This window comes from Podarcis raffonei, chromosome 8, assembly GCF_027172205.1.
Source record: "Podarcis raffonei isolate rPodRaf1 chromosome 8, rPodRaf1.pri, whole genome shotgun sequence".
Lineage (NCBI taxonomy): Eukaryota > Metazoa > Chordata > Lepidosauria > Squamata > Lacertidae > Podarcis > Podarcis raffonei.
Window position 1 is genome coordinate 84546679 of NC_070609.1, and position 20073 is coordinate 84566751.

The window sequence follows — 20073 nt, forward strand, 5'->3', positions numbered from 1 at the left end:
GATCACTGCAGATGGTGACAGCAGCCACGAAATTAAAAGACGCCTGCTTCTTGGGAGAAAAGCAATGACAAACCTAGACAGCATCTTAAAAAGCAAAGACATCACCTTGCCAACAAAGGTCCGTATAGTTAAAGCTGTGGTTTTCCCAGTAGTGATGTATGGAAGTGAGAGCTGGACCATAAAGAAGGCTGATTGCCGAAGAATGGATGCTTTTGAATTATGGTGCTGGAGGAGACTCTTGAGAGTCCCATGGACTGCAAGAAGATCAAACCTCTCCATTCTTAAGGAAATCAGCCCTGAGTGCTCACTGGAAGGAGAGATCTTGAAGTTGAGGCTCCAATACTTTGGCCACCTCATGAGAAAACTCCCTGGAAAAGATCCTGATGTTGGGAAAGATGGAGGGCACAAGGAGAAGGGGACGACAGAGGGCGAGATGGTTGGACAGTGTTCTCAAAGCTACCAGCATGAGTTTGACCAAACTGCGGGAGGCAGTGGAAGACAGGAGTGCCTGGCATGCTCTGGTCCATGGGGTCACAGAGTCAGACACGACTAAACCACTCAACAACAACAGACTAGATGACCCTGGGTGGTCGCTTCCCAGTCTATGATTCAGTGACGGGTGTCCCCGCTCACCTATCAAAGTTGGGCCCTAGGTAGAGATCTGGCAGCCCCCTTGCACCACCCAGACAATGGAACCCCCCCCTTCCGGGCTTAACTTTACTTTCAAGTTACAGGTAGGTAGCCATGGTTTTTTTGTTTTTTAAAAAATAATTTTTATTGATTTTATTTTCTCAAACAAATATTCAACATCATCATTTAACATCCATTTTCTAGTTTCCCCCTCCCCGTTGACTTCCCCCACCTTCCATTTCTGCTTTATTAAACCAAATGTTACATTCTGCTGTTTATACATAATGTTCTATTATCACTAATTGTATTTATTGTCATCTGTAAAGAAAATAGTAAATTTTTATTTAAATCCTGCCAACGAGTCCATGTTTATTTGTTGTGTCTGCAAGTATGTTGTAAAAGGTTCCCATTCTTTCCCAAAGTCTCTACTGTCCTTTTCACGCAGTTTGTCCGTTAACTTTGCCAGTTCTGCCTATCTCATAAATTTTTATTGCCGTTGTTATTTAGATGATATATCTCCAGTCTTCCAGTTTTGTGCTGTTAAAATTCTTGCTGCTGTAGTAGCATACATAAATAATGTCCGATTTTGCTTCGGCATTTATTGTCCTAGAATACCTAACAGAAAGGCTTCTGGTTTCTTCACAAAAGTTATTTTAAACATTTTTTTTAATTCATTATATATCATTTCACAAAACTTTTTAATACTCTTACAATCCCACCACATATGATAAATGTTTCTTCTTTACATCTCCAACAGTTCTTTTGTTCTGTTTTGTACATTTTGGCCAGTTTTAATGGTGTAATGTACAACGTATACAAGGGACACGGGTGGCGCTGTGGTCTAAACCACTGTGCCTAGGGCTTGCCGATCAGAAGGTCGGCGGTTTGAATCCCCACAACGCGGTGAGCTCCCGTTGCTCGGTCCCAGCTCCTGCCAACCTAGCAGTTTGAAAGCACGTCAAAGTGCAAGTAGATAAATAGGTACCGCTCCGGCGCGAAGGTAAACAGCGTTTCCGTGCACTGCTCTGGTTCGCCAGAAGCGGCTTAGTCATGCTGGCCACATGGCCTGGAAGCTCCCTCAGCCAATAAAGCGAGATGAGCGCCGCAACCCCAGAGTCGTCCGTGACTGGACCTAATGGTCAGGGGTCCCTTTACCTTTACTACCTATACATCATTTTCATATAGTTCTCTTTCAGCAATATACCATCCATAAACTTCAAGTTCACTTTCCGAAGCCTTATCCAGTCATGTAATTGTATGTTGTGACCTATATCTTGTGCCCACTTAATCATTACTATTTTAACTTCCTCATCTTTTGTTTCCCATTCCAACAGGATATTATATGCCTTCTTTAACAATTTAGAATCGTCATCTATGATATCCTTTTGGAATTTCCTAGGTGAATGTTGTGTAGCCGTGTTGGTCTGCTGTAGTCGAAACAAAATAAAAAAAATTCCTTCCAGTAAGCATCAAAATGTTCAAGTAGGTCAATGCTAATAAATAAATAAATAAGCAAGTGAATGAATAAACAAACAAATAAATGCAACATTTCCATATACAGTTTATACATGATAAAAAACATGTTGACAAAAACTGCTCTGAGAGTTTTTTTTTACAATGAAGAGGAGTATAAATTTTATGAAATAAATAAACAGACAAATAAATAAATAAATAAATAAATAGTATAACCTGCAAGCACAGGAATTGGGATTTCTGTACGTGGTACATACGTGGCCCTGAGAAATTCAGGCAGCCTAAAAAGATAACCAACCAACCAACCAACATACCACTGTGGCTGAAAACATTAATGGTTATAAAAATAAATGAAAGTCGGTGTAGAAACGTTCTCCGATGACGTTGTGCATCTGTACGTAGCCGTTATCATTTGGGGTGGCCATGTACCACCCGGGACAGATCAGGGACTGGAAAGTGAAGGTTTCGCTCGCTGGGCTGGTGGGCTTGTAATAAAAGAGGTACTTCTGGTTGTCTCCGGAGATTTCCTTCAGGGGCTTCTCTGCTTCCTAGAGGAAAGGGAGAGCGGTCAGGGGGTTGCCACACTCCCCAGCACACACAGCCAGAGTCTTGGGGGGGGCACACACAGCTGCCTAAGGAGTATAGCTGTCAACTTAGATTTGAAAATAAGGTACCAGCAGCCTCGAAAATAAGGGATCAGCAGCCAAAACAAGGGATTTTCCAGGCACAGCTAGGTTCAACTTCTGAGCCCCTCCGAGCCAAAGGCAGAAAGCCCAACCAGCAGCCAAACGAAGCCTCAGGCAGTGGTTCCCACAGCGCAGCAACCCGGCAAAGGGGATGCAGCAAGGAAAACCACCGTCACCTCTCCGCTGGGAAGCGCTGAGCAAAGGTGAGTCCCCAGGCAACGCGGCCAATTTGATCGGCACAAGGCATGCAAGCTCCACCCCCCAGTCGTTCCTCGACTCCTTATTGGGTGAGCAACGCAGCCAAGCAACACAGTTGGAGCCTCCCTCCTCCCTGGCCGGCAGGGAGGGAGGGAGAGGAGCTGCTTCCTTTGAAACCTGGGAAATTTAAGGGACATCATCAATAAGGGACAGCAGCGGGACACAGCACTGGGATAAGGGAGTTTCCCGCCAAATAAGGGACGGTTGACAGCTATGCTGAGGAGCCCCATGCATTTTGTGGGGGGCTCTGGAGCCCTACTGGTCACCTCCTACTCACTACTCTACTCACCTCCAGCTGCAGGCGGCAGCCATCTCCCTCCTTGACGCACGTCAAGTACAGCTTGCTGTCTACAATGTCCAGAGTGACCAGCTGCCCAGACTTGGCATCGCTGCCCAGCGGTGAGCGATAGAAACGCAGGTCCAGTTCCACTGGGAAGAAACCAAAGGGCAAATCCTGCCTCAGTTCTGATGAGCTCAAGGCCAGAACCCTTGCAGAGGGAGGGGCTTGAGCTTTGGCTATGTCTCCCCAAGCCCCCTGCTCCTGGGTGTGCGCTTCCAGGACACAGAATCATAGATCAGGCACAGGGTGGGTTTCTGGTCTCCTGCCTCTGCCCCTAGCTGATGTCCTCACCGATTCCCTGCTGAAACGTCTAGAAGGGTGACTTGAAATGCACCCCTTAAAATGACAAGCAGGCCATATCGCTCTCTTGGGACACTTTTTCATGTGACCTAGGTCAGTAGACTTTCACAGCTCAAGAAGAAGGTCCTACTTGGCGCTAGATTTCCCCTCTTTCATTTTATTTATGAACATTTATAAATTTCATAGTGGGTCCCATGCAACTTGGTACATTTGAACCACCTAATGCATGTGTAAGGGATGCGGGTGGCACTGTGGGTTAAACCACAGAGACTAGGACTTGCCAATCAGAAGGTCGGCGGTTCGAATCCTCGCGACGGGGTGAGCTCCCATTGCTTGGTCCCTGCTCCTGCCAACCTAGCAGTTTGAAAGCACGTCAGAATGCAAGTAGATAAATGGGTACCGCTCCAGCGGGAAGGTAAACGGCGTTTCTGTTCGCTCTGGTTTGCCAGAAGCGGCTTAGTCATGCTGGCCACGTGACCCAGAAGCTGTACGCCGGCTCCCTCGGCCAATAAAGCGAGATGAGCGCCGCAACCCCAGAGTCAGCCACGACTGACCTAATGGTCCGGGGTCCCTTTACCTTAATGCATGGGTAGGCAAACTAAGGCTCGGGGGCCGGATAAGGCCCAAACGCCTTCTAAATCTGGCCCGCGGATGGTCTGGGAATCAGCCTGTTTTTACATGAGTAGAATGTGTTCTTTTATTTAAAATGCATCTCTGCCTGGTGTTTTTACATGAGTAGAATGTGTGCTTTTACAGTGTTACCTCTGGATGTGAACAGGATCCGTCCTGGAGCCCCATTCACATCCTGAAGCGAACATAAGATGCGACAGTGCGTCTGCGTGGGTCGTATTTCGCCACTTACGCGCATGAATTCATTTTGAGCCTCTGCGCATGCGGCAAAACCCAGAAGTAATGAGCTCCATTACTTCCGGGTTGCCACGGAGCGCAACCCAAAAATATTTAAGCTGAAGCGTATTCATCCCGAGGTATGACTGTACAGTGGTACCTTGGGTTAAGTACTTAATTCGTTCCGAAGGTCCGTTCTTAACCTGAAACTGTTCTTAACCTGAAGCACCACTTTAGCTAATGGGGCCTCCTGCTGCTGCCACGCCGCTGGAGCACAATTTCTGTTTTCATCCTGAAGCAAAGTTCTTAACCCAAGGTACTATTTCTGGGTTAGTGGAGTCTGTAACCTGAAGCGTATGTAACCTGAAGCGTATGTAAACCGAGGTACCACTGTATTTAAAATGCATCTCTGGCTTATTTGTGGGGCATAGGAATTCGTTCATTTCCACAAGGTCTGAGGGACAGTGGACCGGCCCCCTGCTGAAAAAGTTTGCTGACCTCTGACCTGATACATAAGCATTAGATGCCAGGGATGTTCTGATCTCGCCCTCAGCCTGCAAAAAGATGTACCTTGCCCTGACATCAAAATATATGCCATGAGGAGGCTGGGCATGCCACAAACTGGGAGCTAGCACAGAGAAGACCCTCTTATTGTTTCCCTATCTTTCATTGACCAAACTGTTGGAGACCATTGGAGACAGACCCAGCATGGACCAGCCTGCTCTACCCTGGCACCCTTCAGATGCCTTGGAGCATCTATAACTCGCCCTACAGTGGTGCTTGGCAGGAGAAAGGAGGGAGGCTGGTGTATGAGGGAAGATGGAGAGGTGGTGTGCTGGCACTTTCAAATATCTGAAGGGCTGTCCCACAGAAGATGGAGCCAGCTTGTCTTCTGCTGCTCCAGAGGACAGAACCCAGACCAATGGGTTGAAATGGCAAGGAAGGAGATTCTGAGTAAATGTTAGGAAGAGCCATTGCACAGTGCAACTGGACTCCCTCGGAAGGTGGCAGATTCTCCTTCATTGCAGATTTTAAAGCAGAGCTTGGATGGCCATCAGTGAGAGATTATTTAGCTTTGCAGGGGGTTGGACTATGACCCTGGTGGGTCCCTTCCAGCTCTACGCTTACATGATTCCTTACCTGGCTTTTCGTTGGCTTGTAAGTGCAAGGCAAGGAGCTTGGGCTGCTCTGGGGTCCCGTCCAGGAAAAAGCACTTGTTGTCAAGGTCTTGGATGGTCCACCTTTCCACCTTGACATAGGTGTAAGCAGACGGAAGCCCTGAAGACACAAGACTGGCTTCAGCAAAGGAAGATGGACCTGGACATGCAAGAGGGGAGCATTATGGTCAGCACAAGGGAGAGGCCAGCAAGACTTGGAAGCTCTTGCTACAACCCTTCCAGAACAATCCTCTCGACGCTCCTTCTGGTGGAAGCGATATTCTCCCAATCTTAACACATCTTTATCCTCTAAAGACCTCGGATTGGTACACATGGTTCTCTGCCAGCTCATGTTTCCCTGTGATGTAGGTTAAAGGTAAAGGTAAAGGGACCCCTGACCATTAGGTCCAGTCGTGACTGACTCTGGGGTTGCGGCGCTCATCTCGCTTTATTGGCCAAGGGAGCCGCCGTACAGCTTCCGGGTCATGTTGCCAGCATGACTAGGCCGCTTCTGGCAAACCAGAGCAGCGCAAGGAAACGCCGTTTACCTTCCCGCCAGAGAGGTACCTATTTATCTACTTGCACTTTGATGTGCTTTCAAACTGTTAGGTGGGCAGGAGCTGGGACCGAGCAACGGGAGCTCACCCTGTCGCGGGGATTTGAACTGCCGACCTTCTGATTGGCATATCCTAGGCTCTGTGGTTTAACCCACAGCGCCACCCGCATTAGGTGGGGCTAATGTCACCTATGGCCGTGTGGGAACTTGCATAAGAACATAAGCAGAGCCAGAAGGAACATTTTATCATATGTGGTGGGAGTGTAAGAAAGTAAAGAACTTCTGGGAAATGATATATAACGAGATGAAAAAGATCTTGAAATATATGTTTTTTTTAAAAAAAAAACCAGAAGCATTTTTACTTGGTATTATAGGTCAGGATATTAATAGGCAAGATGTTAAACTGTTTTTATATGCAACAACAGCGGCAAGAGTATTGTTAGCCCAGAAATGGAAGCAAGAAGAAATTCTGACGAAATAAGAATGGCAGGTGAAATTAATGGACTATGCAGAACTGGACAAAATGACAGGAAGGATTCGAAACCTGCGGGAACAGAGATTTACAGAAGATTGGAAGAAATCTATGAACTATTTGAAAAGCAATTGTAATCAACAAATTACACTAGTAGGATTACAATAAGTTTTTTAAGGAGAAATATATGAAATGTTACAAATTAGATAATGAATTTAGATATTGGTTATGAGTATTAAATGTAATAGGGAAAGTAAGAAATGTATAATAAGAGATTAGATTGGAAAATTTTCAGATAGGACTGATGGAAGTCAAAAAATTGTATAAGATGTAAAAGTATGTTTAATTACTGTTGAAAATGGTATGTTAAAAAACTAATAATTTTATATATATATATATATTTAAAAAAGAACATAAGCAGAGCCTGCTGGATCAGCCCAATGGACCGTCTAAGTCCAGCTTCCTGTTCCCACAGGGGCCACCCAAATCCCTGTAGGAAACCAGCAAGCAGGATTTGACCACTAGGATCCTCTCCCCTCCTGTGGTTTTCAGCAAGGGACATTCAGAAGCACTGCTGCCTCCAACTGTGGAGCCAGAGTCCAGCCGTAGTGGCTAGTAGCTGTCAATGGCTTCCTCCTCCTCCATGAGGACATCCAATCCCCTTTTAGAGCACTGCTATCCTTTGGAACGCCTTGCCACTCAAAACTGGGACTGGCTGAATAGAGGGAGCTCAGTACCTTCCACCAAGTTGCTGGTCAGCATCTCGCTCAGGTCGGCATCTGTGAACAGCCTGGGCCTTCTCCGTCTCGGTGGCTGCATGTTGGGCTTGGTTGCGGCATCTTCTAGAACGGAAAGGATACCTGCGTGCTGGAACGACTGATAGAAGGAGATCTATAGGGGGGAAATGAGCTGGAATAGTCAGAAAGGGGCCCTGGAACAAACAGCGCAAGGTGTCCCATTATGGAAAGAGCTCAAGGGAGCAGCCCCTTCCTCAGGGGCTCTGGCTCATTCTGATGAGACCTCCTGCCGCTCCCTCCAAATGCACCCTGCTTTCGCCCCTTCTCTTCCGCCTGCTCCCATTGCACCCAGCTAAGGGCTTGGCTCTCGGGCACCCGAGGGAAGGAAGTGGTTGCTGCTGTTGTCTGCTGCTGATAAGAATGCTCAGGCCCTTCTTGGAATAACAGGTTTGGAATTGCCCAAGAAAGATGTCAAATTGTTTTTGTATGCCACAACTGCAGCAAGAATTTGGTTAGCTAAGAATTGGAAAACACAGTAAGTTCCAACAGTGGAGGAATGGCAGATGAAGATGATGGATTTTTCGGAGCTAGCCGACCTGACTGGAAGAGTCCGTCACCAGAAGGAGGAGGAGTACCAAGAGGAATGGATGAAATGCAAAGACTATTTAGTTAAATATGTTGTTGTTGTTGTTTAGTCGTTTAGTCGTGTCCGACTCTTCGTGACCCCCTGGACCAGAGCACGCCAGGCACTCCTGTCTTCCACTGCCTCCCGCAGTTTGGTCAAACTTTAAATATGTTAAGTTAATTTAATTGAAAAAGCTTGAAAATATCAGATAGGCTTAGGATTTAAATATGTAATGTTAGGAATTAATATGTTTAATGCTAAAATAGAGAGAAAGAAAGATGTTAAGTGATTAAGTTAATTTTATGAGAAAATTCGGTTTTGGAAAACTGTTAAAATGATATACACTGAAATTCAACTAGGGGGATACGAGGCAGTCATTTAACAATGTCACTAAGATTGGTTTAAATACGGTTGACATTTATGTTTGTTTAAATTTTTGGGGGACAATCAATAATTTTTTGTTTTTTTAAAAAAGAATGCTCAGGCCCTTTTACTGGCTCACGGGGGGTGGGGTGGGGAGTGGATTTTCTTCAACTAACTAACGCTGTTGTTGTTTAGTGCATTTATATCTCTTTTTTCTTTATTTAATCTCTGCAACAACTCTGTGACGTAGGCTGAGAGGCGGTGACTGGCCCAAGGTTACCTCGAGAGGTTCATGGCCAAGTGGGAACCCTCCTCTTTCAGGTCAAACATAATAATAATAATAATAATAATAATAATAATAATAATAATAATAATAAATTTACTTATACCCCGCCCTCCCCAGCCAAGACCGGGCTCAGGGCGGCTAACACCAGGTATAAAAACAATTGATTAAAATACAACTTAAAAACAAGATTAAAATGCAACATTAAAATGCAGCCTCATTTCAGTAGAAACTCAAATCAAAAACTTTTTGGGGATGAAAACGTCAACTCTTCACCAAGGCCAACTATCCAGACTGGTCCTACATGGGCCAGAAAAATGCCAGGGAAGTCCCCAAATAGGAGTTCCATCACAGAAGGAGAAAGGAAAAAGGAAAGAGAGGGAGGGGATCAAGTTGATTCCAAGCCAAAGGCCAGGCGGAACACCTCTGTCTTACAGGCCCTGAGGAAAGAGATCAGATCCCGCAGGGCCCTGGTCTCATGAGACAGAGCGTTCCACCAGGCTGGAGCCAGTGTTGAAAAGGCCCTGGCTCTGGTTGAGGCTAATCTGACTTCCCAAGGGACCTCTAGGGTGTTGCTATTTATGAACCTTAAGGTCCTCCGCGGGGCATACCAGGAGAGGCAGTCCCGTAGGTACGAGGGTCCTAACCACTGCACCACACAGTCTCCATTACAAGAAAAGAGATTCCATCTAAACATTCAGAATAACTTTCTGGTGGCAAGAGCTGTTCCACAGTGGAAGGTGGTGGACCTTCTTTCATTGGAGGTTTTTGAACAGAGGTTGGGCAGTCATCTAACAGGAATGCTTTTTTTGTGATCCCTGCATGCAGGGGGGTTGGGCTGGATGACCACTGCAGTGCCCCTTCCAACTCTGTAATTCTAACCAGACCGAGCTGTAACGTTTGAGGCAGCTTTGCTCGGCCGGAACTACAGCCGCCGCTGGGGAACACACAAAGGTGGAGTCTGCAAGGCATTTACTTTACACAAGCGTATAGAGAGGCATCTCTCAGCCTTAGCTTTACACATGCGTAGAAATTAAGTACGTAAAGAGCAGTTACAACCAGATAACTAAGCTACAGCCTTATCAGAGGAGCAGAAGTAACATCCTAGCCAGAACTTCAGAAGAAACCAGGTCAATCTCTCTTCCTTCCTTAGGAGGAACTCTTGAGGGAGTTGAATATGTTTAAGTTTGGAGAGAAGATGACTAAGAGGAGATATGCTAAAAAGGTAAAGGGACCCCTGACCATTAGGTGCAGTCGTGGCCAACTCTGGGGTTGCGGCGCTCATCTCACTTTATTGGCCAAAGGAGCCGGCGTACAGCTTCCGGGTCATGTGGCCAGCATGACTAAGCCGCTTCTGGCGAACCAGAGCAGCGTGCGCAAACGCTGTTTACCTTCCCGCTGGAGCGGTACCTATTTATCTACTTGCACTTTGACGTGCTTTCGAACTGCTAGGTTGGCAGGAGCAGGGACCGAGCAATGGGAGCTCACTCCATCGCGGGGAGTGAGGGCCAGGGCCTTTTCAGTGATGGCTCCGACCTGGTGGAATGCTCTGTCCCATGAGACCAGGGCCATTCAGGATTTAACCTCCTTCCATTGGGCCTGTAAGACAGAGCTATTCCCCCGGCCTTTAATTTGAATTCAGCCTGATCTTTTATTTCCCTTCCCTTCTCTTCCCTCCCCCTCCCCTTTTATGAAGATTACCCGCTCTGAGACCCCACAGCTAATTCTCCCCAGGCCTCCTCCTTGCTGGCCCAAGTAGGACCAATTCAGCCAGCTAGCCCGGGGGATTATCTAATGCTTATTTCCCCTAAATTAAGTTACAGATAGGTAGCCGTGTTGGTCTGCCATAGTCAAAACAAATTTTTTTTCCCCTTCCAGTAGCACCTTAAAGACCAACTAAGTTAGTTCTTGGTTCTGTTTCAGTGTATCTGAAGAAGTGTGCATGCACACGAAAGCTCATACCGAGAACTAACTTAGTTGGTCTTTAAGGTGCTACTGGAAGGAAAAAAAATTTTTTGTTTCCCCTAAATTGATTTCTGAATTTTGAATTTTATTGTTATTCGTGTTTTTATACTGTATTTTATGCTGCTTTTACAATTAAGTGTTTTAAATTTGTTGTTAGCTTCCCTTAGCCCAGTTTTTGAACCGGGAAGGGTGGGGTATAAATAAAAATGTATTATTATTATTATTATTATTATTATTATTATTATTATTCTATTGTTAGCCTCTCTTCAGATTGCAGAATATCCAGGGGTTTTTTTGTAAGCACTGCAGCAGCAGTAGAAGCAGCAGGTCACCACAGATGTGGACCCCCCCTCTTTATTTGATCCCCCAGAGCAGTGTGGGGCAGTGGGATTCCCTGGGGGGATGGGGGGGGATGCTAAAAGGCAAGCAGGGGGCACTGGAGGTATATCAGACTTTGCAAAGCTGGCATCACCAGATCAAGTTCATCAGTTTAGCTTTTAATTAATTAGCTGAATTAACAATTAATTCAGCTAAACCGTTCCAACTGGGTTTTGAATAAAGGTGCAGTTATTAATTGTTGGTGTTTAGAAATTTTCATTGTAGTAATGATTTTGTTGTTGTTGTTTAGTCGTGTCCAACTCTTCGTGACCCCCTGGACCAGAGAACGCCAGGCACCTCTGTCCTCCACTGCCTCCCGCAGTTTGGTCAAACTCATGCTGGTAACCTCGAAAACACTATCCAACCATCTCGTCCTCTGTCTCCCCCTTCTCCTTGTGCCCTCCATCTTTCCCAACATCAGGGTCTTCTCCAGGGAGTCTTCTCTTCTCATGAGGTGGCCAAAGTACTGGAGCCTCAGCTTCACAATCTGTCCTTCCAGTGAGCACTCAGGGCTGATTTCCTTCAGAATGGAGAGGTTTGATCTTCTTGCAGTCCATGGGACTCTCAAGAGTCTCCTCCAGCACCATAATTCAAAAGCATCAATTCTTCGGCGACCAGCCTTCTTTATGGTCCAGCTCTCACTTCCATACATCACTACTGGGAAAACCATAGCTTTAACTATGATACATTGGGCTAAAGATATAGGGCATAATATACCAATAGACGCAGGTGGCGCTGTGGGTTACACCACAGAGCCTAGGACTTGCCGATCAGAAGGTCGGCGGTTCGAATCCCCGCAACGGGGTGAGCTCCCGTTGCTCGGTCCCTGCTCCTGCCCACCTAGTAGTGTGAAAGCACGTCAAAGTGCAAGTAGATAAATAGGTACCGCTCCGGCGGGAAGGTAAATGGCGTTTCCGTGCGCTGCTCTGCTTCACCAGAAGTGGCTTAGTCATGCTGGCCGCATGACCCGGAAGCTGTACGCCGGCTCCCTCAGCCAGTCAAGTGAGATGAGTGCCGCAACCCCAGAGTCGGCCACGACTGGACCTAATGGTCAGGGGTCCCTTTACCTTTACCTATACCAATAGACGATTGGGGGAGGTTATGGAGAGAAGGAATAAACTTTACTGCCTGCAGTGCATTAAAAGAAAATATAATGAAAATGATGTACAGATGGTATATAACACCGGTGAAACAAGCCAAAATGTATAAAACAAATAATACATGTTGGAAATGTAAAGAAAAAGAGGGCACGTTTTACCGCATGTGGTGGGAATGTAAAAAAGTGAAATACTTCTGGGAAATGATTTATAACGAAATCAAAAAAATGTTGAAATAATGTTGAAAAAAACCCAGAAGCTCTTTTATTGGGTATGGTAGGTATAGAAATTCATAAAAATGATTTAAAAATCCTGTTTTTTATATGTGACCACGGCAGCAAGAATACTATTAGCTCAAAGACGGAAGCAAGAAGAAATGCGAACAAAAGAAGAGTGGCAAATAAAATTGATGGACTCTGCCGAGTTGGCAAGACCTACAGGGAAAATTTGAAACCAGCGGGACCAGCCTTTCCTAAAGGACTGGAAGAAATTTATGTTGTATTTTAAAGATAACTGCAACTACTTAACATCGCTTGTAGGATTGCAAGAAGTTTTGTAAGGGGGACTATCCAAATTATTGTGAGAAGTATTAAGATCAGCTGACGTAAGGTTGGATTTAAAACAATAAGCATAGTCGTAAAATGCATACCATATTTTCCCGCTCCATAAGACGCACTTTTTTCTTCCTAAAAAGTAAGGGGAAATGTCTGTGCGTCTTATGGAGCGAATGCGTGGTCCCCTACAAAGCACGAATCCACATGGATCCTCAGGATTTTTGCATTGGGTCACCCCAAATTCAGCTTCAGATCACATGTCTGTGGCCACAGCATGAACCACAAAAATCATACATCCACTGTTTCGTTCAGAATATTTTTTCTCTTGTTTTCCGCCTCTAAAAACTAGGTGCGTCTTATGGAGCGAAAAATTCAGTAATTAGAAAGGAATTCAGAAAACCATTAGAAGAGGTTGATGGAAGTTCTAGGCTATGACAGCCAAGGATTTGTCATCTTGTGTTGGAAGAATTGTGTAAAAATCAATAAAAATTATATTGATAAGTAAAGAAAATTTCTTTGTGTTATCTTCATCGACAGCTCATTCACGCCGCTATTCTGAACAATGTTTTTCATAGGGGAGGGTAGAGGGAAGGAGGGCATGAGGCCTGAGGGCCTGGCGGAAAAGATCTGGGGCTGTGTCCCTGCCCAACAATGGCCCTGAGCCTAACTATGGCACTGTGCTTAAATGCCAGGTGAAAAACACCTTGGCCTACAGCTCTCTGTCTGGAAGGGCGAATTCCTGGGCTGAACCCCAAGCCTCCTCTGCCCTCTGGGTACCATTGAAGCCACTCTGATAGCCTTGCAAGCCATCCCACTTCTCAAGTGGGAGCCGAATAAGGGGGTGAGCTGTGTTATGGGGTTTTTCCCTCCCACCCCCCAAAATGCTGAAGGCGTCTTACCTCGTTGCTGAATGAGAACTCCATCTCCATCTCTTCCTCACTAGAAGGGAAGGGGGATGGGGAAGGAGGTGAAGAAGAGAGTTTAGATTCTGAGATATCAGACCCTTCAGGATAGGACTCAGTAATAATAATAATAATAATAATAATAATAATAATAATAATAATAAATTTTATTTATATCCTGCCCTCCCCAGCTAAGACCGGGCTCAGGGTGGCTAACTCCCGATATAAAAACAAATTGATTGAAATACAACTTAAAAACAAGATTACAATACAACATTAAAACATCAAAACATTAATATTAAAATACAGCCTCATTTCAATGGAAACTCAAATCAAAAACTTTTTGGGGGATGAAAATGTCAGGTCTTCACCAAGGCTAGCTTTCCAGACTGGTCCTACATGGGCCAGAAAAAAGCCAGGGAAGTCCCCAAACAGGAGTTCCATCACAGGAGGAGAAAGGAAAAAAGAAGAGGGGGAGTTAAAAAAAGAAAAAGTGGTGGTAATGCCCACCACTGCCCTGGCCAGCTGGTGACTCTTCCCATCCAGGCGACAGCAGGGCTAGGAAGGCAAGAGGGCTGCCCTGGGGCCTTGCAGCACCGGTTGGGTTGGGGAGATGCCAGAGACGGTGGCACTCCTCAGAGGGGTACCCAGGAATCCCGCAATGGGAAAACGGGTTGGGGCAGAAAAATAGACGGCAGTGAAGGGGTCAAGCAAGGCCTTCCTATTTCATAACATTTATACAGTGCTTGAGCCTTCAAAAACAACCCTCAAAGCAATGTACAAATGAAATTTGGCAGAGGGAGGCGGGAACTGTCTCAGGCGACAACTGCTGGAAGGCAAGGGAGGCTGTTCCTCCCAAGGTCAGGGCCGGGCCAAGAGATTTAGTTGCTTAAGGCAACGGACAATATGGAAACTGCCTGGAGCTACAGCTGAACCCCAAAATGTTAGTGATGGGGCACTGTCCTCCCCCATCCCTGAGGGCAGCAAGCTGGCATCTGCATGGCATTCATAGCTGCTTGGCCCTCCAGCATCTTCCGCCTGAGGCAACCCCTTGCTCTGCCTCTGCTCCGCACTGTTTCCTTGGGGGTCTGATCCGTGGATGCCTGGACTGAGTCTCTGTCACAAGCCCCTGGCCCTCAAGGTTGGTGCAGGATGCGATCCCATTGCTGGCATGGAGGCAAGATTCAGCTGCTGGTAGATTTGGCTTCTGTGTAAGAACATCAGAAGTGTCTGCTGGATCAGGCCAATGGTCCATTTGGTCCAGCACTCTGTTCTTACAGTGGCCAACCAGGTGCCAATAATAATAATAATAATAATAATAATAATAATAATAATAATAATAATAATATTATTATTATTTATACCCTGCCCATCTGGCTGGGCCTCCCCAGCCACTCTGGGCGGCTTCCAGCAAAACACTAAAATACAATAATCTATTAAACATTAAAAGCTTCCCTAAACAGGGCTGCCTTCAGATGTCTTCTAAAAGTCTGGTAGTTGTTGTTCTCTTTGACATCTGCTGGGAGGGCGTTCCACAGGGCGGGTGCCACCACTGAGAAGGCCCTCTGCCTGGTTCCCTGTAACCTGACTTCTTGCAGTGAGGGAACCGCATTCTGGATTAGCTGTAGTTCCCATTATGGGAAACCTGCAAGCAGGTTTGGAGCGCAAGAGCCCTCTCTCGTCCCGCAGTTTGCCAGCAACTGGCATCCAGGAACATTGCTACCTCCAACTGGGAAGGCAGAGCGCAGCCTCAGGCAATGGCTAGTAGCCATTGACAACCCTACTCCTCTTTTACAGCCACCCAAGTTGCGTGCAGAGCTGTGGTGTTTGTGAGCATCTTGTCCTCTGTTCCAGGCAGCAAGTGGGTCAGCCCTGAGACGGGCCCTGCTGAGGAGCAATGATGTGGTTCATGGGCTGTGTGTGGGGGCGCTCCATGACTTCCTATGGGGCCACCCATCACAACCCACCACAGAAAACCCTGCTTCTGCATATGCAGATACCAGGAGTACAGGTGACCCAGGATGGAAAGTGGGGAAGATGCTCACCTGATGTCTCTCAGCAACACGTCCGGGACTCTGGCCATGGTTGTGTCTGGAAAGGGAAAAGTGCGAGGGTGAGCCCCACCGGTCACAGACATCCCCTGAATAGAGCTGCCATGTTTCCAGGACACGTTCTCTTTTTCAGGGGTAAAATTTCTGTCCAGGTGGATTTTTTAAATTTCCTGAAATGTCTCTGGCTATACTTTCTGGTTGAGACATAGACATAACTGGTGGTTGAAGGCTTGCTTTCCTCTTCTCTCCTCCTGCCCCCCATAGCAATATACCACAGCTTCTATAGCCTACATAAAGGTAAAGGGACCCCTGACCGTTAGGTGCAGTCGCGGATGACTCTGGGGTTGCGGTGCTCATCTCGCTTTACTGGCTGAGGGAGCCGGCGTACAGCTTCCGGGTCATGTGGCCAGCAGGACTAAGCCACTTCTGGCGAACCACAGCAGCGCACGGAAACGCCGTTTACCTTCCCGCTGGAATGGTACCTATTTATCCACTTGCACTTTGACGTGCTTTCGAACTGCTAGGTGGGCAGGAGCAGGGACCGAGCAACGGGAGCTCACCCCGTCGTGGGGATTCGAACCGCCGACCTTCTGATCGGCAAGTCCTAGGCTCTGTGGTTTATCCCACAGTGGCACCCGCATCCCTTTTATAGCCTACATAGAGTAGGGGTATTTAAAATGAGAGTCATCATAGTGTCCTCCTTTTTGCTCTTCAAAATATGGCAACTCATGCCGGAACAATTGTTTTGTTGCTGGAAGTTGTTCACTACCCAGTGAAAAACAAATCCTTAGAGAGATTAATAAAACAAAAAAATCTAGTAAGTATTTTCCAATGATTTATTGATAAACATAGATATATTCTAGGGCAGGGGTCAGCAAACTTTTTCAGCAGGGGGACGGTCCACTGTTCCTCAGACCTTGTGGGGGGCCAGACTATATTTTGAAAGGGGAAAAAAATGAACAAAGTCCTATGCCCCACAAATAACCCAGAGATGCATTTTAAATAAAAGGACACATTCTACTCATGTAAATACACGCTGACTCCCACACTATCCATGGGCCGGATTGAGAAGGCGATTGGGCCGCATCCAGCCCACAGGCCTTAGATTGCCTACCCCTGCCTTAGACTCTTATTTATTGCATTTATATATCCCACCTTTTTCTCAAAGGTGCTCAAGGTGGCGTACATGGTTCATCCCCCCCCTCATTTAATCCCCACAACAACAGTCTTGTAAGGTAGGTTGGGTTGAGAGGTAGTGGCTGGCCCAAATTCACCACCCAGCAAGCTTCATTCGTGGCCGAGTGGAAGGATTTGAACCCAGCTCCTATTCCGTCACACTATCCCAGACCTTTCCAAACTTTTCATATTGGAGACACACTTTTTAGACATGCATCATTTCGCGACACAGTACTTGAGTTTTCCTAGCAAACCTGAGGTTAAATAAACCTCTTTCCAGCCCTGGCAGGAGCACGGGGAGCATTTGCGTGACACGCCAACACCTGTTGTAACCACTACACCATTTTGCCTCTTGAGCGGCAACCTGCCAGTAGCTGAAAGACATGACCATTCCCTGGAAGCTTCTCTTGGCAACCCCAATTGGCAAGGGGCAAGCTCTGGCAATCTGGGTGGAAGGGGCTGCAGGATGGAGGGGAAAGAGCTTCAGGATTTGGCTGCAAAGGTGAGCTTGGGTACCCTCTCCAAAGGAAGTCTCCCCATCCATCATCTCCTCAGCAGAGCCACCAAGAGAGGAGGATGCCTGTGACCAGGAACCAGGTGGGAGGGGAATCTATGGAGGCATCCTTACCTGTGGTTCTCGATCCAAGGCTGCTTGCTGCTCTTCTGCTTTGATTCTCACTCCAGAAGCCTCTGTCCAAATTTATAGCATGGAGAAGGTGGGGCTTGAGCCTGGAATTTCCACCTCTGCCTTTTCTACGAACCTGCTGTCAAGCTCTGATTGTGCAATCTACTTTTGCTTGCCTGCAAGGCCGGAAAGTCTTTTGCGTGGGGTGGAGAACTATCTTGGCTCCACCCTTGAGGAAGACCAGCTCCTTCCTTCCAGGGATCAGATCTTGGAGAGTTCGTGGCCTCTGGCCTGGTTTCTCTAAAATACAAACCATCTGGCTGAACATTTGATCCAAGATGCAGAATCTGTCCCCCAAGCCAAGCTTTTCTCTGCTTCTCAAGAGCACAAGCCCAGAATTATTATTCTGTTTCCCCCCCGCAAACACTTTATGCCAAATGTATGCTTTCAGTTTTTAGCTCCATAGGTATCAAGGCTGCAAATGCTGGGACAGAGCAGATATTCTGGAGATGTCCCCAAATCAGAAAATTCTGGGAAGATATTGCAGTGGAAATTGAAGGAATAACTGGCTATACCTGTGTATCTTCTAATTTTACAGTTTGGATATGTTAAAGAAACTGTGCTAATAGAGGACAGGGAATTAATGCAACATCTTTGACCCCATTATTCTATGAACTCTTAACTGCTGCCAGAGTTATTATTTGTCAAAACTGGGGGGCGGTAATGAGGACACTGTCCACGAAAGAATGGAGAACAAAAACGTGGGACTCTGTATGCATGATTAAGCTTGCATATGTGGTGAGAAACAGAGGGCAGGCAACAAGATAATGCCCTTATTGAGAAATAGGTCTTTTTATTATTTCCTGAAATAATAAGGTACAGGATAATGTAAACACAATTGTATTGCTTGCAGCCTTGTGATATTAATTAATTATGTTTGACTTTGGTGTGGAAATTTGTTCCTGTGTGTTTGGTTCTAGATATCCCCTTCCACTTTTGCTTCATTGAAAGGGCATCTCCTTCATGCCTCCCATTTCACAGCTTGGAGAACTGAGGCTGGGGGCTTTCCTTACTATTTATCACGGAACATAGTTCACTTCTGAGTGAACAGTCACAGGATGACACAGCTCAACAGCTCTTACATATTTGGGCACAAGGAAAAGCCAGTGCAGTGGTTAAAAGCAGGGATAGGCAACCTAAGGCCTGGGGGCCGGATACGGCCCAATCGCCTTCTCAATCCAGCCCGCGGACGGTCCGGGAATCAGCGTGTTTTTACATGAGTGGAATGTGTCCTTTTATTTAAAATGCATCTCTGGGTTATTTGTGGGGCATAGGAATTCGTTCATCCCCCCCCCCCAAATATAGTCCGGCCCACCACATGGTCTGAGGGACGGTGGACCGGCCCCCTGCTGAAAAAGGTTGCTGGCTCCTGGGTTAAAGTGTCAGATTAGGATCTGGGAGACCAGGATTCGAGTCCCCACTCAGCCATGGAGCTCACTGGATGACCTTGGGCCAGCCACAGTCTCTCAGCCTAGCCTACCTCACAGGGTTGCTGCGTGAGGAGGAGAACAAAGGTGGGATATAAGTGCAATGAAGAAATGAATAAGCTCTTTATTTGGGCTAATAGCAGGAAGTGCTAGATGCAAGCACAGAGTCTGAGGTCAGGATCCTTCCAAGGTTCAAGTGCAAGGCTGCAGGACTGAGCAGAGGCAATGACGACATCCCAATGGCTGCCATGCTTCCTTCTTCAGGGCCATATGATTGACCGCTGTGGATACAGGATGCTGAACTTGATGGGCCAAGGGCCTGAACAAGCAGGCTCTTTTTATGTTCTTATTTTGGTCATACGAAGCAAAATTCCAGCATAAGCATCTAGCGCTTCCTGTGACTCACTTCCTTGTTATTTTGTGTTGTCAGAGGCTCCCTTGGACACCCCATTGGGTTTTTCTATCTTTTAGATCTATCTAAGAAAACAGTAGTTTAGTTCCTTATTTGAAAAAAGGCGGGGGGAAGGCATGGAAAAAGCAATTATTTAAAAAGCAAGAAAGACAACATATTGCTCCAAGGTTAGAATTGAAAGCCTACAAAAATATTTTTCATTATGAAAGAAACTCAGGGATTCTGAGTAAGTTTTGATTCTAAATGATCAAAATTCATGTGTCCAGGTTGAATATTGCTATGAGTTTGTGGGTGCAAGACACCCATCATTCCTGGACTTAGTAAACGTTAGAATTTAATCAGTGCTTGGAGAGTTAAACTGGAAGTGAGACTTTCATCTCCCTGGGTTCAAAAGATCGCTTGAAAGATGGGCCATTATTAGGGGGAAAAGACAGAAAGTTGGACTATCAGCAAATCAAAGACTCTGTGCCAACCTGCAAACAGTTTGTGGGGGGGGGGAGAGCCCCTCCCTGAACTCAGAGTTTTTGTTAGGAGGAAGTTTTAGGATTTCGGTTGGCTGTGGCATGATCAAGGAAAAGAGGTGTCAGTCTGTCAAATGCAGCAAACTGGAGGAGTGGTGGTGAAAGGTCAATTTGGGCTGACAGTTTGAATCCAATGGGGAAAATGGGACCCTCTTGGAGTGTAGAAGAAGAAGAAGAGT

General features: G+C 46.3%; 1 long non-coding RNA gene across 1 annotated transcript; it reads right to left on the minus strand.

Moving 5' to 3' along the window:
* Window positions 1-13565: 13565 nt before the first annotated feature.
* LOC128419978 (uncharacterized) lies at window positions 13566-17630 on the minus strand. The gene is made up of 3 exons (XR_008331947.1): window positions 17478-17630; window positions 15668-15713; window positions 13566-13659 (listed from the first exon to the last, which is right to left on the minus strand). It is a non-coding gene; the product is annotated as an uncharacterized LOC128419978 (long non-coding RNA).
* Window positions 17631-20073: the final 2443 nt, after the last annotated feature.